General features: G+C 43.5%; 1 protein-coding gene across 2 annotated transcripts in view; it reads left to right on the top strand.

Moving 5' to 3' along the window:
* The window catches only part of SYNJ2BP (synaptojanin 2 binding protein), a 98,291-nt gene that overhangs the window by 9,556 nt on the left and 61,553 nt on the right, over nt 1–27,182 (top strand). The window lies entirely within an intron of this gene.

Genomic DNA, 27,182 nt, shown 5'->3' with positions numbered 1-27,182 from the left:
CATATATTGGTGGTGGATGGCCTGGGCCAACGCATACAGTGACTTGCCTTGGCCTGCAAACCATTTATGCCTGATAGCAGAAGGGCTGCTGTTCAGACAGATCTTTGCAGATGCAGCATGAACCAGCTTGCTTGTCTGTGACCTGCTCTGAATATTTGGCTGTGGTGTCCATGTGGAGCACACGAGTGTGTTAGGATGGATGATTAGAAGTTGATGCTGTTGTATCACAGCCATCAGAATAAAGATGCAGACAGTAAGACAAAGGTCTGTCTGGGACAAACCTCTTGATAGCCCTTACCTGAGTTCAGTTTCTGTAGGGGGGAGTATGTGGGACAGGCTAGGAGGATGAGGATTTGCAGAAAGGAGTAGTTAGTTTTACTCATTTCCCATTGAAGTAAGCTGTGAAAGCAAAGCCTTTGGGGTTTGGGGGGGTTTGTTTGTTTTTTACCTTTCAGCTTTGGGATTTTGATACTGTTCAGACATGATTGCCATCTGTGTTGCAGGCAGTTTATTACGGGGGGAGGGTTATATCCAATGCCCAGATAATTGATGTGGCTTACTGAGCAAGAAAAGGCCCTTCTGGTGCGTAGTGTTCCTTTGGATTTCTTTTCACAATTACTGAATAATTTTAATACCACAGCATTAACTCAGTGGCTTTTCTAGAAGTCTGAACAGTAGTTTTTACTCAGAATTTAAACCATCCAGTCTAAGCCTCAGGAACACCTTTCTGTGTCTGCCACCATCAAACCAGTGTGTGAGGAGTACCAAACAATCCCTTTTCCAATCCCCAGCCACCTCTTGTCCCATTTATTGACAAAATCCTTATGGAAAATACATCTCAACCCCAAACTCTCCTGTGAGCTGTGGCTCATATTACTTTCAGCAGCTGGGCTGTCTTACCTAAACTTTCTGTGTTTTCCAAAGTCTTTTCCACCATGTGGTTTCTGTAGCATTGAGTTTCATTGTTACACTGAATGCTGTATACTAATTTTCTGTCATTGCAGAAGAAATGAATTAAAAAAAAATCTAATGAGGACAGCTTGTAAATGCAAGCAATCAGAAAAAGTTTTAGCTTTTGTTACAACTTAAATCTCTGGGTTTTGAAAAGAAGGTAAGTTGAAATCTTGAAGGCAAACATAAAAAGCATCCTAAATAATTTATATGTTTGGTTTTTTTAAGAACTCGTTTACCATTAATACTGAGGGCAGCTGAAACTCTTAAATCCCTGTGTTTCTCTCCCATTCTTCTCTGTTCCCTCAACCTTATTGTGAACTTACTGACCTGCTGAAGCCTGGATTTTCATACCCATAGTTTAAAGACAAATCCATCTAGTTTGACTTCCTGTATATTCTAGGCATTTGTGTCTCACAGAGTCTCCTGAATTGTACGTGCTAATAATACGTATTTGGTTTTGGCATAACAGTGAGAAAGAACAGCCAGACTTGATCTGAAGATAGGAAGATGCACTACTTCTGGCACTTTTTAATTAAAACAAACTAGAAAGGAGTGTGTGGGAGGGAAAGGTGCCTTACTTTCAGTTTGCCTTTAGGTTCCAACAACTGGTTTGTTAGGTTGTTCTGTGCTAGATTAGAGAGGCCTCTAATAATGGATAGTCCCTCCCTGTGAGGGGATTTGTACATTGTAATTGCCTTACCTCTCACATCATTTTTAAGAAATTAAGCCAACTGAGCCCTTCAAGATTCTCAGTGTAAGATACTTTCTCTCTTGGAGTAGTTTCTGTGGCTTTCTGCACCCTTTCCAGTGTTTCTGTATTGCTTTGTAAAATCCAGACACCCCAACCATGTGTGGGGTCTCACTTTTGAGCATGGCAGTGCCATATACTAGGAGTTTTCTGTATTATTTTTATCTGCAAACGCTTAAATTTCTTTTGGTGAAGGTGGAGACACGTGGAAAGCAAATTTAAGCCAACTCCTAAAAGCTAGCTTTTCTTAAATAACTTTTACAAATCTCTTAGAAGTGGTATACAGCTTTCTCCTTCTTCATTTGCTTTCTCAAGTGCCCTAAGGAATGTGTAAACCACAGAATAAACACCATTGCCACATGAGAGGTAAATTCTCTTAATTCCAGTTTGTAGATCAAAAGAGCAATCCCTTTTGGTCATAGTGTGACACTAGAAACGAGTGTTCAGTGCCTGTATATTCTGATTTCTAAATCCATGTCCATACCCGATGTGACCTGCAAAGTGTGGGTGAAGGTGTCTGACTTTGCGTTTTGCTGAACGACTGCATCTCCTATTTGTATTGGCTGTGTGCACTGACAGGCCCAGATGACTCTCTGCCTTGTCTGCTGTATTATTTACCAGTCCACTATCTTTAGCAATACTGGTTTTGTCTTCTGCCAGATCATTGGTGAAAACACTGAATGGAGTTTGGTACAGGGGCAACTTCCCCCCGTGGTTAGGATTTTTCAGTAACTGTTGGTATCTCCTGATTATTGGGTTCTTTGTTTAGCGGATGCATTTTGATAGTGTATAGCATTCATTTTTTATTTTTTATTTAAATACATGTGTCAGCATGTTGCATAGTACTAAGTAGATCACATCTGAGTGGTCAGTAGACTTAATCTGTTCTATTGCTGGCAGAAGCTGATACAGGGGTAATAATCAGGTCAGGTGAGCTTTATAAGCCAGTCTTCCTGCCATCCTCTTTCCTAATTTATTGATGTGGGGTTTACCTATGAAGTCATTTTCCTCTACTTGGGCAGAAGGAAAGAGCAGATAACTTACTAATGTGAGAGTGTCCCATGGGCTGGGGGCCCAAGGGAAGGGTTATGTGGAGAAGTGTGAAGGAGGGCCTTGACTATACCCTTGTCCTCAGGGTTTTCCTCGTGACTAGCTGTAGGCAGACTCCTGCTGCGTCCATGCTGCTGTGCTTGGCACGTGTCCTCCCTGGAGCTCTGCTCTGTCTCTCCCCACGTGCGGCTGAGCGGGGACTCCAGGCCTTGAAGAAGGATCCACGTATGATGAGAACGTACGCTGGTTTAAATGAAGAGCAATGTTGTGCAGACTCAAACGGCTTTCCTTGTCTAATTTGAAAGCTTTTGTCCTTGCTGCTGCAGCTGTAACTGGTGGCAGGCAAACTTCACTGTGGAGTGAGCTGTATATCTCCTACCTGGCTGTCAAAACCAACTTCCTAGGCTGGCACTCTTAGTAAAGAAGAGTAACTGTGCTAAGTATGCAGGGTAATTATTCAAAGTGGCATGTGAACGATTGGAGATCATTTACCAAGCTTTCGTGCTTGTGTTTATGTCCAAGTCTTCCAGCCATGTTTCCCTTTGGTAAAGTCCTCTTCCCTCTCATCCCTTTTGACCACCTGTCGGCAGCCTAGCATTTGTGCCTGGCTTGCATTTTTTACCGTGACACAAACGCAATTGTCATAGAAAAATTGCTGCTTTTGTTCTGTGTCAGCAAGTACTGATATTCATTAATTCAACTGTGTCCCCTTAGTTGCTCTGCACTAGCTGTCAGACTTGGTGTTAATTATTCTTTTCCTTTTCCCTCTGGAAAAGAATGTTGGCACTTAATTCTGTGACTACCCTCGTTCTGGCTGGTTTGTCAGGTGTTGGAGGACAGATCACAAGAACACCAAGCACGAGCGTGTTCTCCTGTGAGGTAGTGGAGGCTGTACAGTTGGAGCAGTAAGAGGCTCTGATCAGCTCTGAACTGAGCCCAGAGAAGCCCTAAGAGCTTCACTCTGTGATGATGTGGACACTAGAAGCTCTTGCTGAGTATCAATATTTTAAGCAGGATGGTCCAGTCTCTACAGCACTAAGGGCTGGATTCCAGTTTTGGCAATGCCTCTGAAGACCTTCGTTGATGTCGTGAGAACTCCCAGCTCCAGGCCGGCCCTTTTTGCCCTTAACGATGTGTCTGTCTCACCTTTCCAAGTTGCTGACCGTGGTGGTCCTGGGAGGAAAGATGTTTCTAGTTGTTAGAGTGTGGCAGTCTACGTTAGACCTGTACCCATCTCCTGCAGTGGGTTGGATGGGCAGGATAGGCAGATCTCGGGGCTCACCAGCTAGATGACTATGTGTCCACTACTTGGGAAAGTGCAGCAGAAGTACAATTTATGCTAAGCATGTCGTTCTTCTGCTGGGACAGAGTATTTCCAGAGAAGGAAGACAGACAGTTTAGCAAAGGCAAACAGAGTTTTGGAAAGACAGTTGTACTTGTGCTTGAGAGCAGGGTTGTCTATATATCCATGGCTAACAACATGTCTGGGAAAAGTTTTGGGGGGAGAGTTAGAGTAGATGAGAAAAGAAGGGCTGAAGAAAACCTCTTTGTTCTTGTTCATAGTGAGTGTGTGAGGGAAGTGTACTCCTAAGAAGGAAATGAGATTCAAAAGAAATAAAGGCTGAACCTGATTCAGTATGCTTGCATGGGGCAAGGGGGTGGGAAGTCGGGGAACACAGCTGGGGCCGGCTGATTTAAACACAGTGTTTTCTGGGAATGGAAAAGTAGCAGTATAAGGTGTAAGCCATGCTGGTTTTTCCATCTTTGACACAGCCACCTGCTTCGGTTACTTTAGTCTAACTAGTAATAAGCACTTGATGAACCATTAGAGCTACTCTGGATGTTAATAACATTCATGCAAATAGACAAGAAGCTCTGTTTCCGTGAATCACTTCAAATTTTGAGTTCATAGATAGTTTTCAAGGTAGATTGCTGGCATTAATTGAAGGACATCAAGCTGTTAAATAGGAAGTAGTCTGTGTTAGATGGTTCTGTGGTTATTTAACATTCATTAGTGCAGGAACATGCTTGGGTTCTTAAAGGTGTTTTTTTTTTAAAATCTAGAATGACTGAGATACTAGCAATCTGGTGTTAAAAGTTGTTAGCATGGGGATTCCCAGGTGGAACTGGAGACTGCATGAAAGAAATTACTTGCTTAACTGGTGAAATACTTGCTGTCTCACTTAAGTACATAGGCTGTATGGGAGTCCAAATGCAACACATGAAATAGTGGGGTCACAGTTACCCCAAATGGTCTTTTGCATTTATTGCTCATCAGCATGTTTTAGTAAACTTCTAAATCACTGAATCAATAAAACATGGAAGGAAAGGGGATAAAAGAATTATAATATTTAGGGCTTCTTTCACTTCCTCCTTTCTAAATATAGCAAGTATAGTACAAAGTTTGGGAATATAGTTCAGAAATTTAATTTTGAAAGGTGACTAGTAATCCATGATTATGTGTATTATTTTTTTCTTTCATTGTGTAAATAATGCTCTTCAGAAGGGTTTCTAGTGAATTTAGAGAAGACTTTATGCAGCTCTGCTTATGATCCTCCACAGATTGTTGTCAGCTGATGCACAAAAATGCACGCTGGTCATGCACTCTAATGGCAAAGATAATACCTTTGGCTGTAAAGTGCTTTTATACAAGGGAAGTATTCAGGTATTCTTGGCTTTGCCATGTTGGTGTTGCATGGGAAGGGAGCAGAAATCAGGTAGGAAGTCAGGGCAGAAAAGGCAGAGAGGTCTTGCAGGAGCAGGGTAGGTATCAGCGGGACATATGGTAGAGATGCGGTCTGCTTGGCATAGCAGTCCTCCTCTACGCTGGGAGGTTCCCTGCAGAAACCAAGCTCCTTGGCCCCTTCAACCAAGTCCCTGCAGCAGTGTGGGGCTTCTGAGTCCCAGCTGAGCTGTCACATGCCACGTGGCTGAATTGCAGCAAGAATGCCGCAAAAAGCCGGTTTGTTTGCCAGCCCAGCACTTGAAGATCACAGTTCTACAAAGAAATTTCAGTCTTGAGTCCTTTTTCTTAAATTGCTTGAATCTTTTTCTTAGCAGTGGTACCAGCTTTGCCAGTTAACTATAAACCACCGAGGAAGTGTTGTGTATAGACATTGTCAAGGAATCTGATCAAACTTAACTTTCTTCTAATGGTAATTAAAAGGGAGTGTTTGAATCTGTACCTAAATTGTCCAGCGCAGTGGTTTATGGGCTCCGCTGCATTTCGCTCAGATGTTGAAACAGAACTTCAGATGTTCTTGTGTGAACAATTAGACGTGCTGGGATGAGGAGGAAAAAGCCTGCCCCATTCTGTATTCAAGTTCTCCCTGTCTGGCAAGCTTTAATTAATCTTTCCTTGAACTGCTGGTATGTCCCATTTTGGCTACTGAATTTGTTTGTAGTATATAAATACTTATAAAAATCCTAAATGGAGGATGTAAGAGCACTGATCAGCTGAATGAGAACACGTGGTTCTGAAGCTGTGGTATGAAGCTGGAAAATAAACCCAAACACAATCCAGCACACGGACTTCTGTGGTTGTGGTTAAGAAAAAAAAGCATAGTCAAAGTGCTGCTCCAGGGAAACCACTTTACTCTGCTACTGCCGTCTCTAAGTGCTATTTTAAATGCTCACGTCAGAACATGTATGCTGTTGTTCAGGGTGAACACTGCAGTATGGAGATGTGGGCTGGATGTGAAAGGCACTGATTATAAAAGATCGGCTGGAGAGGGATGAAGGTTTGGATAACCCCGAGGACTCAACTGTTGTTGCTGAAGGATGAGGTTTGGGCCACCTTGTGCCACGGTTTGTGTGTGCCTCAGTCAGTGTCGTGTCAGTATCTGTGCTGATTCTTTGAGAAGCAGGCCCTATTTTCCCAAAATGCAGGCTTATTTTTGCATAAAGCCGACATGCCCTTGATTTTAAAGTGGTTCAAGTTAAAGGGATTTCCTCTCAATGGCTTCCCCTGACTGAAATAGGTTCTCACGGTCGTGATATTTAACATTTTAGAGGTGAGATTGTAGGCTGCCCTTTAATAGGGGCAACTGTTTCTGATTCAGAGCTTAACAACAGGGCATACAGAGAATGAACATCTTGTGCTGGGAAAAGAAAAACAACGTTAGGCCAGTGTTCCCACCATGCTTCTCCTGGCAGTGGGGGCAGGTGGGAGGAGAAGGATGGCAGAGAGTTGTCCCTCTTGCTTGTCAAATGCTGATCTATTTTAAAAGCACTAGACTGGAAACCATTCTCTGTAACTTTGCTATGGCCTTCTAGTGATTTTTTTTCAATGCCTGAAATATATTGCTTTTTTGCTGGGCCATCAGCAAAACATATGTGACCTTTCTCCACCTAATTCTGAAAGTTTTCTGCCTGTCACCAGCTCCTCCATGCAGTGGAGGGAAACAAGAACTTTTCCAAGTCTGAAATGGAAACCACAAACGTGAGGCTAAATACAGGCCGATGCATTTTCTCTGAATTTAACTTTATTATGTTAATCAGGTAGACAACTTGAGAGAGAAAACTGTTTTTTCCCTGTGCAGAAGAGATCTCTATTTGCCCTTACTGAAGGGCAGAGAGGTAATTATCACCTGTGGGACAGGGACGGGTTAGCAGGAGAGAAACCCTAGTGTGCCCCAAAGCTGTCCCCTTGAGATTCTGCTTCAGAGATGAATTTGAATTGCTTGACTTGCCTTTTAAAGGTATTCTGTACATCTCCTGTATGGATTAAATCGAAGGTGTTCAAAGTAGGATGCTTGTTTTGTGAAACCACACCTAGTGGTGTATTTCTGTCACTTAACAATTGCCCTGGTAAATTCTTTCTGATGCACATTATTTGTATGGTTTAGACCCCATGCTTTTCATGAGGGCACTTGATATACTTTCTATATGTGAATATATTTTTAAGTGTGTAGTAGAGCAGGCATGAAAAAAATGAAGTAAAACTGTGTACACACAGAAATGACCCATCTATACAATCACTGCCTGTTGAAGACATAATCACTGAGCATTAGTGATTCATTAGCAATTCTCAGTTCATTGGTTCCCAAGATGGTGATATCAAATCAGTACAGTGTTCTTGGTTATGATCAGTGGCTCATCTAAATACACATGTTGATGGTTGTCATTTTATGGGGAAGGATCAGACAAATGTTCCTGCAAGTTGGGAAGCATGAATGCTAAGAAGAATGTGGAGCAAGGAAAATGAGGGATCAGTGTAAATGACATGTTGTCGCAGATGGTGAAAGAGATGAGTCAGACTCAGATGTGCTAATAGCTGTTATTGATGAAGGAACTCTTTCTCAAACAGTTGTTAGTATGGTTTAAGCTTATCATTTGGGCCTGTGTGTTTATCCCCAGGCTTTAACAACACAGACTGTTGAAGAGCTGTCGCTCATAGCCACTTGTTCACAGCTGCTTGTACACATGGCTGCATGGAGAGGGTCTCCAGCAAGATGATCCATGCCAGCATCAGTGACTGGCTGTATTGTTTTCCCTTGCCTAAGAGGATACATGTCGATTATTGAAATAACCTTAAAAGAGCAGGAAGAGGGAAGAAGAATGGAGAGCTTTAATATTTTACCTGGCACATCTTCAGCTTTGCAAACCATAATAAGTGGCACATTAGAAGTGTCTAGTTATACACACTAGTTATACAGACAGCTAAACTCTTTCAGGTAGCATCTTAAATAATGAGTCCTAGTTTTTCTACTAGTTTCGGTACGTATTATGTTGATTATGATAGGTTCTTACCTTTATTATCAAGCTTCAAGTCAGCTAAAATTCCACACATGGAGAGATGCTTCAGGGTGCTGATGTGGCTGGCAACGTATCCTTGAATGCAAAGGTTGTTCCAAAGAGAGAGCTCCGGTCCCTCCTCCTGCAGGTGAGCTCTGGGTAGAGGCTCTTATTTGCTTTGCTCCTCCATGAACTTCAGTTTTACCTCTTCTCTCACCACTCAAATTTACCAGGAGGAAAAGTAAGACTTTCTGCTTACAGTTCTCCAGATTCCTCCCTGTGCCTTTTTGGAACATCATACAGTGTTTTCTACGCTCCTGTCCTCTGGAACAGGAGCTGATCTTAAGAGATAGTATGATTTTTGGTTAAGATGCCAAAGAAAAGCTGCACTAACTGTCTAGGGCCTTTGCTGGTGTTTTGCAGGTCAGAAGAGCGCCAGCCCAAAAGACTCCCTCTGGAAGGCACTATGTTTCTTTTTAAGTGACTATTCTGGGCAGCTCTCAGTGCTCAGCTCATCAGAAAGTCACTGGCTGGATTTTTGTGGCTCCCATAAGCTCTAAAATTGTATGGAAGTCAGAGCCAACCCTTTGCAGATGGCAGCACCCAGAGAGATTCAGGAAGGAGTGATCCAATAACATTGCAGTGAAGCAAGTGGAAGAGCTCCCAACAGGGAGTGCTTTGTCTTCTGGGACAATTTAATAAAGCTATAGTGACCCTATAGTGTTGGGGGAGTAATACATGCATCCCTTAGAAGTAGTTATCTCATTTCTGCGGAGAACCAAGTAATTAGTGGTCTAACACCTCCTTTCCATTTCCAGGTTGTTCCACTCTTGTATCCTGTTCAGAATCTGAGATCACTTAAGAATATTGGCAGATAAGGTTCTTTTATCCACAAAATGCCCTCTCCTTTCCCTGTCTTTATCCTTCCCTCTTTCAAACATCAACAGTTATGGCAACAGGAAGGCTGGAGGCAAATAAGCAGCTGGCAGTCTTCCTAATGGGCAGAAACACAGGCTGGAGTCTCTCCTGAATTCAACAGCACAGTGGTGAAACTGCAGTAGCATTGCTAACAGTGGCACAGAGTGCATTTTGAGCTTGCAGGGTAGCTGGATTTAAGGAGGTGAGATATTGCTCATGCTAAACCTTCTACCAGAGCTGAACAACACGATGCATACAAATGCAGAAAACGTGGTCTAAGGTTTTAAAATGGCTTTCCTTATTTATTTATTTATTTTCCAGAACAAAATGGTAAAAGATGGTCTGGGTTGCAAAACTAGGAGTGAAAGGGCTGCTTAGCTGCTGATTCTGGATTACTTCAAGACAAAAAAAAAGAGGGACACTGTGGTGTCCTCTCTTATCTGGCTTTAATGTGATGCCTTTCTCTTAGCCTAGCAAGTTTTCCACAAATGAGGGTGAGTGGGGGTGCGGGGAAAATGTAGGCTTGAAAACTATGGAATTAGATACTAGTGTTCCAGGGTTTAATTTCCAATATACTTGTATCTAATCCCTCCTGCTGTTGGTGTCTTTTGTTGGACCCTCACTCTGCAGACTGTTTTTCTGACATACTGTATTATGCTTCAATCCATTCTTTTTTCATCTGCTGAGAGTTTCCTTCGCTCAGACTGTTCCCAGTTATAGGATAAAAAAAGATATTTTACAATCAATATGCCAATAACTGTTACCTTTATTTGACCCTAGATTTAAATTGTGCAGATCTACCAGGTCTAATGGGACAGATTGATTCTTGATGTGATTGAAAGGCTGACAATGTCCTTAGTTATCTGTGAGTGGAGGTGAATACTCCAAATTTCAGATCTCCGTCCTGCTCTCCTGAACTTTAAAGAAATTTTGATTGGAGTTTCAATCCAAACTCTGTTGCTTGGCTTTATCTGCCTACTGCTTTGAAATGAATCCAGAGTTGAAACACCCTCCACACTTCAGGGCGGTTCAAATCTGAATTTCAAGGATGGGCAGGATCAGGAGGAAGGAAGGAGGGAAGCCAGTGGGGTTCCCTAATTACTAGTAATGTTTTAATTAAGTGGAATAGAGCTACATGAGTTTGATAATCTGAGTTCCTCTTTAGAATATTGCTATTAGGATACCTGCACTGGAAGTGGTTCTTTCTCATAGCATGACATTTGTGTGAGAGCCATTTTATCCTGTCATTTTTAATGAAAGTTAAACCAGGAGTGATAGTATTTGAAGGCTATCACTTCTGGCCGACAGCTACTTCATCTCCATTTTCATGCACTCAGCTTTATGTTTATAAGCATCCCCTGCAAAGGTACAGCTTAAATATATGGACTTCTGCGTGCCTGTGCTATATATGGACTACCTACAAAATCCATTTGTCTGAGAACTATTCAAAAGTCAATGTTTAGATGTGCAAGCCATGAGAGTGTGTGTCTGTGTCTGCGTTTGGTGGCAGACTTTGAATGTAATCCTAAAATACCTCCCAGGTTGCGGCTATAAACACAACTGGTGGAAGCACTAGTGGGTAAGGCCAGCTCAGCATGTGTCAAGTTATGTGGTGGCATGTGTCAATAAAACAGCTCTTCTGCCCTCACTACTATTTTTAGTGCTGGGCCATCCCAGAATACCGCAGCTGCTGCTGCCTGCACTGAGATGCTAAGGGCTTTACTTTGGCCCCTGTTAGCTTCTGCTCCTGGGATCTCTTAATCCTCCCCTGTGATGGCGTGGCCATCCCATGCCAGTCCTGCGGATGACACCCAGTGCCCCTGGGTTTTGGTACCCAGGAATCTAGAAGCAGAGCAGAGGGAATCGGAGCCTTCGGAGCACTCCGGGGTTGGAGGGGCAGAGGAAGCGGAGACTGGGGCTGTCTGGACCCGCGTGCCAGTGCAATTTTACCGAAGGGACGTTCTGCAGTGCTCAGAGCAAGCTGTCACTGGGCTCCAGGTTTTCAGGACGTGAAAAGGAATTGCAGTCTTTGCGAGCTCTTCTAACAAGTGCAGTAGTGGTGCTCCCTTGCAGCCTGCGAGTCAGAGCCTGGCGGGAAGCACGTTTGCAGTTTGGGGATCAGCAGAGGCGCTGACGGGGTTCGCCGCTGTAGCGGTGCGTGCACAGTGATGCAGTCTGTGTTGCACGACAGAGGGGCTGTTGCCCAGGGCCTAATTCTGTCCTGCCTCCCAGAATCATGGCCACGTCCAGCCTCTGCTACTGTCTTTAAGCAGCGTGGTGAGTTCAGCTAGGCTGAGTGGGCATCAGCCAGTGGGCACATGCTGAAAACTGCAAGAAAGCCCAGCAGCAGGGAGCAGAGGTGCATTCTTTCTTCTTTTTTGGGGGAGAATCATTTGCAATTCCTTTTTAAGAGCATTATTTTACAGGGGCATTTAAGCTTCAGTGACCAGAGACTTGGCACCACAAGATGTTCTCATTGCTGTCCGAGAGGCCCTCAGCACCCTGCAGAATTGGGTTGTACCTCACCACCCACATTTAGACTGGCATACGGGCTCTTCCTTTTTTCCTTCCACCTTGCGTTGCTCTCTGAGTGTGGTAGGACACGTCCTCTTTCCCCTGTGCCATGATGCCTGGACTTGTGAAATTGCTGCTGTTTCTTAGCACTAAAGTCTGTTCTGCTCCCTGCGTCTTTTGGGTCTGCTTTTGCTTCTGAATTCAGTGGGACTGCTGTCCAGAGTTTCAATATATTAGGAGAGGGACATTGTTTTTAAAAAGCAAAGCAAACATGAATTCTGAGCAGCAAAGCATTTTTAAGGTGTAATTCATTTTATGTCAGAGTGCTTTTGAGCTGTATGTAAAATAAACAAAAATCCTAAAAAAATCCTTCAGCTACACAAAGCAAAACAAACTTGGCACATTAAATAACGTGTTAATAAGCATCTATAAAATAAGATGATGGTTTCAATCTGATTTATTTTTCAGTCCAGTGGAGACAGCTGATGAATCATGCATGGTTATGGCACTTGTGAATTGTAAGTCTCCTCACGACTGAAGGTAAATGTCAAAGACACCATGTGTTAGAACAAGATATTTTGCTTGGCAGGTATAGCTTATTAGGAAATAGGCTTCTGTTATATACATACACACTCTACATTGCTCAATTGAGTGTATCGGTTCCTTGAGCACCCACCCATCCTGTAGCTGTCTTGTATGGTTGAATACCTCCTCCTCATTTAGGTAAATAGGATTTTCTTTGGTAGTGGAGAAGGGAGAGGGTATGATCACTGAAATCCTTTCTCTTTGGTGCTCTTCTAGTAAGCAATAAGCAGAACACATCTGTCAGCTGTGCGGTTCGGAGGCACAACGTGAACTGGGTTAGAACTGAGTTGCCAGAAGGCAAAACGTTTGTGGCCGTGTCCTCTGCTCTTGCTGAATTTGACTTCCTACCTGAGCAGGAGTGGGTTTCTCCTGTCAGTGCTCAGAGCTCTGGCTTGGCCTTTTTCCAGCAAACAGAAGAGGCTTCAGACATTCAGGCTGAGCTAAGGACATCTGATGCAAAGGTTTTATCTCCTGACCTTCCGGGGCTTCTCTGAGAGAGGCAAAAGCTTTCCTAGAGGACCTGGCTCTGAAATGCCTCCCTGGAGAGTTTTCACATCTGGTCTCTTTTAGCTTCTCACTACTATCAACACAGAGATTATTCTGGGGATAAATCCAACAGCCCTGGTGCTGACTTTTGAGAGAGGAGCAGAGAGAAGTGCCCCCCCCCCCGCCCCCTTTTGGGCAGCCACAGTTGCAGTCTGCAAACTTTGCTCAAACGCGAGCGCTGCTCTTATCGGGCAGTGTCTGTGTGAATGCGAGCCAGGCAAAGGGGAAATGGGAAGATGATGGAAAACAGCATCATGCTCGCAGCACTGCTAGTGGAGCACCCTCCAGAGAGCGTGCTGTGTCCACCAGAAACACAGCACAGAATGTTTCTTGCTTGAGCCTATGCATTTTCTCCCTTCACCTGAGAAACTAGTGTAACTCAATGAGATTGGGAGACTCCGGGTACATGGACCATCATAACTCTAAGACCTGCGATTTGCTGGTGTTTTAATGACTGTATGAAAACAAAGTATGCTTTGGGCTAGGCACGACGGAAGGATGGGATTAGTATGAATGAGAGTGAAGGTATTGGTTTCCTTATAGCTTGGACTCAGCAAGTCAGACATTGCATAGGGTATGACCCTTGAGTACATCTAAAGATGAGATTACCAAAGTATTTTGACTCTGTAACTGTTCCAGTAGAGCACACATCAAGGAAAAGTGGAGCTTCAAGATGTGGCAAGCATCTGTACAAAGATGTGTCCCTAGTCGTCCCAAGTGGATGGAGGTGCCATTGTGCACACGTGAAACATGGCTCTGAAGGCTGCACCTTGATTCCTGTAGCTCCACATTCTGTCTTTTTCTCCTAGATCCTCACCTCTTGCCTATCTGCTCTACTTACAGCCATTGATTGCTACTGCTCTGCTGCTGTGTACCACAAAGAAGTTGCAGTCCCAAGCCAATCTCTGTAACTTCGGGCGCTCTGCTGGATGGTGGTTTTGAGCTATCCTACTTTCTTCTTTCTAGATGCTGCCTCCCTCACAGGTTCCTGCAGCTGTGATGAGGCAACACAGGGCAGTTATAGGGAACTCTTCACATTATATTCTGTTGTGGATTCTTTAGTTCCTATAGAAATGATTGATCCCCTCTTGCATTGTAGTCCCAGGGGAGGTAAACTCATCTTTGGCCAGTGATGGGTAGTAGAATAGGTATGAAGGAGATGGGCACGTCACCCTGATGAAAACCTTGTTGGAATGGAAGGTAGGGTTATTCCTGTGCTGTTACATACCCTATGTATATCTGAAAAGACCTCATACATGAAAGTCTCCTTACTGCTAGCAGTGAGTTTCATAGATGGAAAATTCAGGTGTTCTGAGTTGTTGCAGGTATCTGGACAGAAACACAGCTGAACTGGTGCAGAGGATAGTGTTGACTGTCCCTCAGCTGCTGGTGTCAGGATCCATTTGCAGGTTGGATGAGTTTAACGGAGTGGCAGGGACAGAGGATGCCACTAAGCAGATTTTAAGAAATTTCCTTTAAACCAACATTTTTTGGAATCTAGCATCTGAATCTCTCTTCTCATACCACGTACAGGAGATGTTATTAGCAGAGAGATTTCAAAAGCAATGCAGTTCAATATAACGGAAAACACCTGACCTGTATCTGATTCCGTTTGGGATCTCAGTAACAGCTGCAAAGGAGGCCAAGCTGAATTCCATCAGCATAGCGAGATCTCAAGAGCCCCTTTGGAGTATGCCCAGAATACAAAATACAGCTGAGCCCCTTGCGTTTATTAGCATGACAGCTCCCTGAGTGGGAGAGAGAGGATGTGTATATGTGTGACTTGGTGGCTAAAGGTGGAGTTCTGCTGCTTAAATTTCTAAGGATGAATTCGTTGAGGCCTTGATGCTTGATGAGGCTGGGATGCTTTTAAGCTGGGGAAGGAGAAAGGTTGAGCGCCTGCTGGGATTCCATTTTGCAAGTGGTTCCTTTCTTTATAATGACAGGAGTTGTTCTGCTGCAATGTGTTTTTAGTAAAAACTGGCTTTTTCATCCAAAAGGCTAGAGTGTTTTTTTTTCAGGAAACATTGATTTCCCACTCAGTCTCAGTGGGATTTATCAAAAGAAGCAAATTCCCTTCTTCTCCATTGTCCATAGAGGGGCTCTGGGGAGCGGCTAAAGGGATTTTAGCAAAGTGAGAATAATAATGCACTGAACTCTTGTCAAAAGTTAAGGTTTTTATATGTATGTGAATCTATGTGTACATATGAACGTATACCCATGGGCATACATATTTAATGAAACGTTGAGCACTTTGTGGAAAAATGTCCATGGCAATATTTTCAGTTTCATCAGACTTTCCTTTTCAATTCTAATAATCCAGGTTCCTTTGGGGATTGTCAAAGTCTGCACCTGTGACTTTATCCTTCAGTTGGCTTCAGTCTCTATGTTGGATCAAACCCATTCATTGTCTAGACCCCTTCTCCCTTGTTCTCTGATGATGTGTTGGGCTTATAGTCTCTGCATCCTTGTGTGCTAAAATTGGTACAATCTCTGGCATCCCAGAGGGGCCTCCAGAGCATTACAGATGGTCATTGTGGGGCAGGATGGGGAGGCCTGATGGAACTCAAATAATGTGCTTCTCCTTCATTACCCACACCCACCCAGTTCAACAGAGCAGATCTTCCTATTGTATCTTCTTTCTCTCTTTCTCTTTTTCTGCCTATTTAGGCTGTACCCTTGGCTTAGTCACTCCATAGCGTCAGGAGCATGCCCTTGTGTTACAGCAGAGCCTTGCACAGCTTAGCTCTGCTGCTTTGGCACTGGGAGAACTGTCTCTGCTTTCTCACCCAGAAAGCAACATTTCCCCTTGGTAGAAAGACATGAATTGCCATCTTTGTTGGTTCCCACTTAGAGTTGTGTCCCAGGCTGGTGTGTCTGCAAGCCAGGGCTCTCTGCTGGTAGTGCTAAGGTGGCAGAGTTCTCACCTGCTGCTTCAGCACACCTTAGCCAGCAAAGGATTTGTGCTGGTCTTTACTGCCTGCCAGCTGTTTTCATCTGTCTTATTTAGTGGTGAGCAGGAAATTATATAGGACACACCATTTGGGTCTATGTATCCCATAAGGATTTATTTTCATGAAGAATGGAGGTTGTGTTGCTGCAGTGCTATAACTGAGCTTTTTAGCTGTTGAAGAATACCAGAAGCAGTTGCCATTTCCACAAATACTGTGACATGTTTTGGTTTCTAGATCTGCAAGGACTGCCCATTCAACTCAATTGATTTGCAACTCAATTGATTTATTTTCCCACCATTTTTTAATCACCTCTAAAAAATAAAAAGAAGTTCTGCCAGCAGCCAGATCAGTTCCCTGCCCTTCATCAAATAATAAATAACAAGAACTAACTGGAGTTCTTGGTGGAAATCAGGAGAAAGGTTGGGAACAGACCAGAAGCTAAGCCTGGTGTTTCTTGCCTCTGAAAATGTGAGACACAACCGTGTTGAGACTCAGCTAGGACGGGTTCAAAAAGGGTCAGTTTTCAGCTGCTGCCTCCCCCTTTTTCCCTCCCCTTCCCCTTTTTCTCATCAGCTTCTCTGTAAATCATCTCCCTCTTCTGGCTCTTCCAGGACTACAGAAGCAGAGGGGCTGCCCTCTGTCCTTGCAGAGGAGCTGTGAGATCTGTCCCATGTCACCGTGAGATCCCTGGCCAGGATTTCCTCTTGGACTCAAAGATGACTTCTATGGCAAGAGGAACCTGGGAGGAAAATGGATAAGACTAGAAAACAGAAGAACTGACGGATATTGTCTTGTCCTGTTGGTGAGAAAGGACAGTGGTGCTCATTGCAGGGTAGGTGTGACATGTAGAGGCTGTTTCTTCCTGCACCCTTCTTACCCCAGGACTCTGTTACGGACCCCGTGGGAGCCACATCAACCTGTCTCCTACTCAGCAAATTCTGCCCAGGAAGAGGGTTTTGCTCATCTCCTTTTCTCCTGCCACAGCACTGTCACTTTTTTCTGCCATTCCCCACATCTGGTTCACGAGTTCAGGAATTAGAAAGTGCTGGTCTGCGAATTCACAGCCCCCTGGTCGGAGAAAGGGAGAGGGCTAGGGCTGGGGGTGTGTGTGTGGGGGGGGTTAAGACCCTTCTGCTCTGGTAAGTCCACAGCCATATGAGGTACACGAGTGCAGGCTGGGTATCTTTGGAGCCTTAGCGTAAGGACAACCATTTTGTCTCTTAAGTGCAATGATGTTAAGGTTTTGCTATATATTCTGGAATGCTGGTGTCACTGCAACAAAAGTGCGTGTGAAATCAAGGTAGCAGATATGATGTGCTTTAAGGATCACAGCATTATCCTATTGGAACAGGTGAAAGAGCAGATGGCATAATTTAAGGCCCCAGGTTCTTTAGACAAGATCTATTGAAAGGCACAATCCTCATATCATTGTAAGGCATGTCATAATCTTAGATTTAACACATGACAATCAAAACGTAAGTCATAAAGCATGGAAGAAAAATTACACTGTACAAGTAGGAGTGTCACATTTGAGAAGCTGGAAGACCTTGCTCTCTCAATCTACTGTTGTCCTCCCAAGTGCTGTGTCTTATACTTACCCTGCCTCTGTTAGAATACTGCTAAGGGTGTATTTTGCTTTTCAATAAGAAGTCATTTTCTAAGTAATAATCATGCAGGAGCTTTTATTCTAGAAACGCCTGTCCTTCAAACTAACATCTTCACTGTAATTCAGAGCTGGAGATCCTTCCTTGCAGTTATTTTATACATGAGAATTATTGTTGTTATAGAAGGTGACAGTGATTATTGCTGTGCAAAGACGCAAGTAAGGGCAAGGCAGGCACTATGTATTTTTTCAAGACACGCAGAAAGATAAATTAAATCTCTTTGTGGAATAAAATAACAGGAGATAGTGGGAGTGATCAACAGGCAGTAGACTCCAAGATAGGGCCTGAGCAAGGCTAAAGCATGTGGTCTGGAGCGTTGGAAAATGCAGAGAACCAAAAATGTGTGCGCGTGTGTGCCTGGGGAGGTATGAGACTGAGAGAGAAGGTATCAGGAATGATGCTGATGGAGCAAGGCACAGAGTTCACTGGGAGGTGCAAGCCTGCTATGGGTTTTTGCTTTGTTGGTGGAAATAGGACCTTGCGTATATTTTTGTGGGTCAGCAGGACTGTACCTGCATAACACCTTTACTGATATAATTTTTTCCTAATACGAACATAGATAGGCCTCCGACACTGGCATACTGCTTAGGCAGAGTAGGCAACACAGGAAGAATGATACTATTTTTTATTTTTTTTATTTTATTATTTTATTTTTAACTTTATTTCAGGGCTTTAACCAGAGAGAAGCAGGTATCACTGTCTCTATTAGGCTAGGTTATGGCTGTAGGTGGGAATGTGTGCACTTTAGTGTTCGTGACACCTACAGTGAGGAACTGGCAGAACAGGCAAACTCTGATATATGTCTGAAGCAATATCGACATTTTTATATACTTACTCCATTACTTCAAGCAAAGTTATGAGGATGAGCAGTACTTCAGGAAAAGTAGGCTCCTATTGACTACTCATTTCACAACTGACCTTGCAAAATTATATACTTAGGCCTGTTGCCTTCAATTTTTCAGCGATTGAGGGTTGAAGAAATCTATATTAGCCATGAAGCTTGTTGATAAGATCACCAAATTCACTTAATTAATTCCTATAGTAATAAGCTAGTCCATTAGCCTGCAGTGCCACCTAGCCTCCTCATCCTTTGGAGAGCAGAAAGTATGGCATGAATATTTAGAAAGATAAAAACTACTTGGAAAAAATTCATGTAGTGATCTTTTTTCCCCTTTGTTTAAAGATACAGTAATTCAATCTCATCAGAAGATTTTCATCAACAGTCTGAAAACTGTTGCTCTGGGATCGGCCAGTGGGGGAAAAACCAGGGGAGAACTAGAGATTATTTTTCTTCCAAATGCTAGGTCCTTGTTCAATGCAAGTATTACTCATAATTTCTAAGGTCTGAGCTTGGTAAGGAAGCAGCCAAGCTGGTGCATGCCTATTAAATATTTTAACAGTCTGATTCATCTCAAAGTGATTCAGAGACTATTGATAGTAGTCCTGTCAGGAGTTGCCATCTCTGTCGTGAAGTTGGAGCGGTTAGTGACATACCACTAGTGCTTTGTGGCATTTCATGGCATTCATGGGGTAGAATTATGTGGGGAAGTGAAGGCAGCAAATGGAGTTCTGCTGGGACGCTGATATTAACATCTCTGCTACCTGAAGGAGTCACGCAGAATTGGCTTCCATCCCTGGGTGGGTGCCAGGGCAGACTGCTGAGGGGAAAATTGGCCCTGGGAAAGGGGAACCAAGGCTCTGCTGCCTACCCTGCCCATGCGTGCCTTGGGGAGCCAGTGCTGCTGCTCTCCCGTTCCTCCTCCTTCCCTGATTCTTTGGTGAGAGGAAGTTGGGGTACTTGGGTTTGGACGGTAGTTGCTGCAGGATGGCCGTTTGGCTGTGTTTCATGGGGAGCCACAGTCCCGGAATTGGAGGAAGAGACTGAGACATTAGCAAGGATGCAGGGTGGGAACAGCATCCCCAAATCAGGCTGGAGGCAGGAGGTTAGCAAAGGGTAACACACATGTCCTTATATCCATGAACTCCGCCAACTTTGCAAGAGGCCTTTGTGCCTCTCCCAGCCTCTCTGCCCTCCCTGCCAGTTGAACCTTCTCCATCATTGTTGCAAGACAGAGTTGTTTTTTCCTCACCCTTTGGGTGGCTGGGTTCACATTTTTTGCTTGCTGTTCAGATGACAATCTGCTGCTGTGTTACAGGATTGTTAATAAGTGATGGGGAAAATAAATTCAAGTAATTCATTTCTGACCAATACACTTCCAAGACATCCGTGATAGCTTCTGCCTTCCTAAATAACAAATGTATTTAATCTGAAGCTTTGGGTTTTGGTAGCTCTGTAGAAACAAACACACAGCTTTTTGCTTTGGCAACATTAACCAGAATCTCCCTGCATTTAGACTTGAAACAGATGAGCACATAGGTCTTTTGTGAAAGACTGCAAATTGTGACTAAACCTGGGGCAGCTCTCATGGCATCAACAAAAATAAGCAGAAAATGGAAAATGTGCACTGCCACAGGCTGCGTTTGTGCAGTGGGCTCTTTCGATTTCTTCACCATTGCCAAGTAAGACCTCAAACTAAGCTGAAATGTGGGTGGGATGGGACTCTGTTACTGGTTTTCTTTGGTATGGATTTCAGCTTATGTTATAGCAGTACTCAAAAACACTGGTAGCCAGATTATGCCCTGTGTACCAGAGCAGGCTTATGAAAATTTTAGGATGGGAGGAGTGAGGGGAAAAAAAAATATCTATTGAGTTCCATCTCCAAATCCTGCTAGATTTTCTTCTTCATCAGCAGACGTTCCTTCACTGTTTGATGATATTTTTATATATGAACGCTTTTGTTTGAGAAGGCACTGCAGTGGGTTTTTGGCTTGTCTAAATAAAGAGTCTGAGTAGTGTACACATGTCTAATGGTTAGCCACAGCCTGTTTGCTGATACAGATTATGTGTGAGGGCCTGTTACAGCCCTCCGGCTATGTCTTACAGAATATATTAGGTTAAACAAAACCCATCCCTAAGCCTTTAAAGCTGTAAAATGCTATCCACATTCAGAGATCAAATGAATCAACTGAAGCCGTACCCTCTTGTTCTGAGGGAATGAGCTGCCCACTGTCTGTGTCTAACCAAACAAAGGATGAGGAACTCCTGGGGAGTTGGAGAGCTACTGTCTTTGCTTAGGCATAGATAGATATAGCTCACTCCTTAAAATTAAGAGAGGGTTTTGAGTGACAAGGGTTAAAACTAGTAGAAAAAATGAACCGACTAAAGCTGGCATGGCGGTACCTATAGGTGGTGCTGGTCAGTAGAGCACAGTAGTCTTGAACCTATCAGAAGGGACTTGTGGATGCACCTGCCATCAGATGTGGTCTTTGGTGTGTTATGCTAGAAGCTAAAAGGTTCCTTGTGTTGTCTGGATGCTGTAATAGCCCCAGAGAATGGCAGCGTGCTGTTGTATCTACTGGCTAATCATCCAATGTGAACGGCAAGTAAAATAAAAAAAGGGAATTAAGTTTTAGTATTCTGAAAAAAACCCCCAACCACAGTGATTTGTAAAGAAATTAATACAATCAAAGACAGTGAAGCACTTGTAATTACTAACCACTGTTACCAAGCTGTAAGACTAACTTGCAAGTCGCATTTTACCCTACTTTGCACATAGTTAAAAAACTCAATGGAAAAGTTAAAAATTAGGACCAGTTTTGAGACAGCTTTCAATATTTTTGTGACTTCTTAATTTCCTTTCTGTTCAGGTTCTATGAAAGGACTGCAAAGAGAGGCTTAGGTATAGGATAAGGAATACCTAAATTCTGTGAATAAGTTGTGATGCGTATATGCATCTCTCTAATCAATATCCTGTACCACTAGCTTCGATAACTTTTCTAGAATGACTGGAATGCAGCTATGATGCAGCCGCAGAGTATGATACTTAGCTTGACTGAAAAAGAGACCTACTACCTGGGCATCTAATGCCTGGACGCTAATCAATTGGTATCTTGAGTGTGTTGGAACAGCACAGCTTAGTAGCTAGGGAATGTGTGAAGGAGGACCCATCTCCTTTTCTGTGGATTGTCTTCACCCAATGTTAAATGCATAACTTGCTTTGGGAACAAGCCCAAGGCTCTTGCATCCTTTGCTGTGTGGTGAGCAAGAAGGATGTAAGGTGCCTACACCAGCTCTGTAATCTGAAGGTTTGGATGCTGTCCTTGATGAATTGAGCTTTAAATCTGCAGAACTAAGAGAGCCCAGGTTTCCAGTTCCCTGTAATCTACCTAACAGGTGATTATACAAAAAGCAGTGGCCCCAGCAGTGTGTTTTTGAAGGAGCTTGGCTGTTTCTTCAGGAATCTGTATTCAGCTGCCAACACGTGGTAGGAGGGATCAGAGCACATCAGGCAGACCAAGTTATCTGGGGGTATTATGTGCCACCATTCTGATTTTCTGGGTCTCGGTTGACTGCAACAGGAGTAGAGAATGACAGTGCCTTGGTTGGGGTAGTTTGGGGCATGCTCAGCAGGGGGACAAAGATTGTCCTGGTCCAAGAGGGAGGCAGCTTAGACACATTCAGGGTTAAGCAGCATCTGGCTTTTTGGATTACAGTTTATGATGTCAGTTCCTATCTCCTTCTTTACAAGTGTGGCGTTGCACCTTCCTTCAGTTCTCTTCAGTCCCGAGTGTACAGCAGATTGGCTGTTTGGCTGAAGTCTGGCCACTTTGCTTCCCCATACCTCTATGACACAGGGTTGATGATGTATCATTTCTCTTGCCATTCACCTGTACCATCTCTTTAAATGGCCATCTTTCATTAAGTAGGTGCGGTTGCCTCCTATGTGTTCATACAGTGTCCAGTAACATGGGTCCCTGCTCCCCCCTGCAGCTTCTAAACATTATTATAACATAATGCAAATAAATAATCTGAAGATGTTGCTGATGGAAAACCCCTCTGAAACTAAACTTGCTTAGCACCTCAGATACACAACACAAATTACTGTTAACTGTGGGTAACAGTGGCCGCTCTTAACCATTATTGTTTGTGCTGTGATTTATAATAACAATAATAATAACAACTGCTACTTGCCTAATCCTTAGCATCAGAATGAACACGTTCAGCATTTTCATCCCAGTTTCCAGGTTGAAAGTCTCTATGTACATTGCTCGGCTATCAGTTGACAGCGTTGCTGTATGTAAACAGAGGTGATAAGAGTCCTCTAGTCCCCTGGGGCCTGCCCTTGGCCCAGGAGCACCATTTCAGCCCAGCCTGGGGCCCTAAGTCTCCACCCCAGCAATGCCTGCCCCAGTGACGTAGGTAGGACGCTGGTCTCCAGCTCTGCACTGCTGGGCCTGACCCATGGACTGACATCTTGGCTTGACTTTAGACCTGCCTTATCCTTATGAACTTGCCTGATGATCTGGACTCTTGGCTGAATGTGGTGGCCATCTCCAGGCCTGCCCTGCGCACCTTGCTCATGGGCTGCGGGATGGGGCCCTGGATAGTGAAGTCCTTGCCCTGCCAGCCATGTTACTGCACTCAGGTCCCCATCCCTTTAGGAGCTGCCAGCCTTTGTTGCTCCCTGACAAACAATTAAGTTGGAAAGTGTAGCTGCAATGAGAAGGGAGACGAAATGCAAAATCAAGAGTGACTCGATGAAGAATTCAATGTAAATATTAACTTTGTTTCCCCCAGCTACTAACATGCACCTTAGCTTCCAGCTACAGATCCCCACAGTCTTGGATAAAATCTTTTAATTAGTTGATATCATCCAATTTGACTGTTGTTCTTTCTCTTTGTGGTGCAATCTGAAGTTAAATATTTCACATATTGCCTTACATAGGGCAAAGCACAACCCCTCTGCTATTGCTGGCATCCTGTGCTGATTTTCTCTGTCCATTCTTTCCCGTATCCCACACTCAAGTCAGACCAGAATCAGTCAGCTCCTTGGTGTATGCAAATGTCTTGGGTAGATGTGAGATAAAACTCTTGCAATCAAAATACTTACTCTGACACTCCTGCAATAAGGCTACAAAGCTCCAGTACCTACCCAGGAGGTGATTTATTGTTGTAGATGGAAGAAGGGCAATGCAACTCTGTGTTCTCAAATACTGTCCTGGTTTCAGCTGGGATGGAGTTAATTGTCTTCCTAGTAGCTGGTACAGTGCTATGTTTTTGAGCTAGGTATGAGAAGAATGTTGATAACACTGATGTTTTCAGTTGTTGCTAAGTAATGTTTAGTCTAAATTCAAGGATTTTTCAGCTTCTCATGCCCAGCCAGCAAGAAGGCTGGAGGGACACAAGAAGTTGGGAGAGGACACAGCCAGGGCAGCTGACCCAAACTGGCCAACGGGGTATTCCATACTATGTGACATCACATCTAGTATAGAAACTGGGGGGAGTGGGGGCAGGGGGATCACCGCTCAGGGACTATCTGGGCATCAGTCGGTGGGTGGTGAGCAATTGCACTGTGCATCGTTTGTATTTTCCAATTCTTTTATTATTACTGTTGTCATTTTATTAGTATTATCATTATTATTTTCTTCTTTTCTGTTCTATTAAACCATTCTTATCTCAACCCACGAGTTTTACGTCTTTTCCCTATTTCTCCCCCATCCCACTGGGTGAGGGGGAAGTGAGTGAGTGGCTGCGTGGTGCTTAGTTGCTGGCTGGGGTTAAACCATGACAAATACCCTCCACTATTCTCAGGGACCTGAAAAAATACTGTCTCTAGTTTTTAAAAGGCCATTGTTTTTACTTCCTTTAAAAAGGATAGTCTTGGCTAATGTACTCAGAATGGGATAATAATGACAACTTGACATGGGCAAAAGCACTATATACAATCCAAAATGGCAAGTTGTCAAAAAGTATAATGGACAGCCAGGGGTGCTGTACCTGATGTGGAGACAAGACCATTAAGTGTCTTGAAGTTTAAACTGGGCAGCCCTGCTGTGAAACATGCCTGAAAGCCCCATTGTCTACTGGGTTGCTAAGGAGCCTTTGAAAGTGCATGAGGGTAAATTAAGGCAAGGTGTTAATTTAAACTAGAATTCCTGAATAGCGACACAAGTAGACAGCACCTCAGATACGACCATCATCTCTAATACATCCATTAGTTCTCTCTTGCACTGCTGTTCTTTTGTTCTTGTCCCCAGTGGAATGTCACAGGACTGTTTACAGTGCCCAGCGCTGCCACTTTTGTGACTGGGACCTGGAGGAGGTGACTGAAGCTCTCGGCTACAGCCTTGGTTAATGTACCAGGCAATTACTGAAGGTTGTACCCTATTCTTGGTTTTCTAATCCATGTTGGATGGTGGCATTATTTTCCTTTTAACCCTTTTCACCTCTTTCTTTATCGAAGAATGCACACAAGACCACATTTGTCTGCTTTAGACAGTGATTGTTGTTAAAGGAGAAGCTGCTGCCCGAGCATTCACACACCAATGAAGGAGTTGCACACACCACTGGAGACTGGAGTCCCTTCGCAGCGGGTGACTCCAGTGAGCTGGTGGGTGCCCCTTTCCACGTCTCACACGCTCACCCTTGGGTGCTTCTTCTGCCTTCAGGCTCGCCTCTAGGTTCCCCAAAGCAGAATCTCTAATCAAGGCTTTCAAAATAAAAAGCGTAATTTGTTCTATCTATGGTACACAAATTTAAACAGCTCAAGCCTCCGAAGAGGGACCCCAAACAGTAAACTCCCTGGGCAATTTTACTCTTACAATGTAAGTTCCTGCCCCTCACACCATAGTCTGGTCCGATAGTAATATTTGGATCTGGGGTCTTCTTCCCTCTCATTGGGTCCTTTTTCTCATCTCTAGGTGGGTTCTTTCTCTGTCCTGTTTTTTAGGCTAGTGGTTACTATGTCTCCTTTTCCTGCCTCAAACCCGTTCTGGGGCTTTCTGAATCTTCTTACTCCTCCAATCAGAGAATAGGTCAATGTTAAGCAAAAGCATTAAGCAAGCTCTGAGTTCAGCTTTACCATGAACGACTACTTTTAAACAGCTAAACAGACTCCCTAAAGCCCTCCAAAACATATTAACAGCCTGTATAATTTATATATGTTCCTGTGCTATTATAGCCTCACAATCTTATCCCACTATTGCCATTGCCGTGTGCTGTTTACATCTCGTTCAGGTGTGGTCCACGTGCTCACGTAGGTCAGCTTTGCCACCTTCCACAACATCCTTGAAGATGTACACTTACTTATGCCATGAATAGTAAGTGTGGATGACCACAGTTAAACTCAAATACATAAATCCCTTTGAGGGGAGTATTAGGGATGTGAAGAACCTGAGAAAATCAGGCCTTGCAACAGGCTGCTTAAATGTGAATGAAGTTGTTGTCTAGCTTTAGGCATACGTATGGGAAAAATGTGTGTTTCTGCTATGTCCTAAAAGTAGTGTAAGTGGTTAAAAGAATAATTCAAAACAGAAAGCTCTAGTTCGAACTGCTCTAACCAGTAGTGAGAAGAATCTCCTTTTTCCTCTGTATTTGCAATTCTTTTAAATTTTAATGCTTTTACAGGGCAAGACTTGGACTCAGGATTGTACTCACACACCTGAAATAGAACAGTTCAGTTTCTTGACTGCCATCAGCCTGAGCTGTTGATGAAGCACTTCAACACAACCCGAAGCAAACCAAGCCTTGTGAAGAGTTTGTGTGACTGTTAAACAGCTTATATTAATGTTAGGACATTCATTTTCAGACTGATCCCTTCTATCTGGAGTTAGAATAAGTTGCCTAGAATAGAATGGGGTACAAATAGGAACTTTCAAAGGATCACCACAACTCTGATGAGGCTGTCACCATGTGGAACAGCTTCTTTCCGTGAAGGGGAAGAAAAGGGAGCCTAGAGCAACGACTTTCGTAATGTAGCTCTCGCAGTTACGTTTCAAGTTAGGGGGAGTGAATCCAGGTCTTACTGTGCAAGTGACATTTACCGTCTCTCCTACAGCAAAAGTCCTTTAAATAACAAATGCACATTTAGACTGGCTTTGATCTCTTAAAGCAAGAAGATGAGTTTGAAGACAAGCTTTTGGTTTTAATTTTTTTCCATCTTCTAGCTCTAAAATGTAGAAGTGGAATTCTGCTCTTAATTTATAGCTTTTTTTCTTTTTCTGCCCTAGGTGATTATTTTAGAAATGTTCATAGGACAAAACATCTAAGCTTGTGGCTGCCTGTCACCTTTCCCAAATCCTAGGTATTTATAGATATCTGTCCCTGGAATGTGAATCTGGTTTAAGTCTCTTAATTTATTTTAGTGAACTCTGGGCACAGCAGACATTGGAGTTAATTTAGCAAGTAAGCATGTGGACAAGTGTGGGAAGAGCTTGTGTGCTGCTTTTCTTTTCCAATTACATCAGTCAGTCTAATATCAGCTATTCCCTCTCCTTTCAAGTCTCCTTAAAACATCACCATCACCAGAATAAGACACATACCCCAAAGCGACAATCTCAGGGTATATTTGAGAGTTTAGCAGGAGCCTTGTGGGATTCAGTAGGAGGTTTGTTTTACAAGTTAGGGCATGAATGATGGTGCTTAGCCCCTTGCAGAGGGAGCTTTTCATTGCT

Source organism: Buteo buteo, chromosome 6, assembly GCF_964188355.1.
Source record: "Buteo buteo chromosome 6, bButBut1.hap1.1, whole genome shotgun sequence".
Lineage (NCBI taxonomy): Eukaryota > Metazoa > Chordata > Aves > Accipitriformes > Accipitridae > Buteo > Buteo buteo.
The sequence above is the reverse complement of the archived record's forward strand: the minus strand, read 5'-3'. Positions and strand labels throughout refer to the sequence as shown.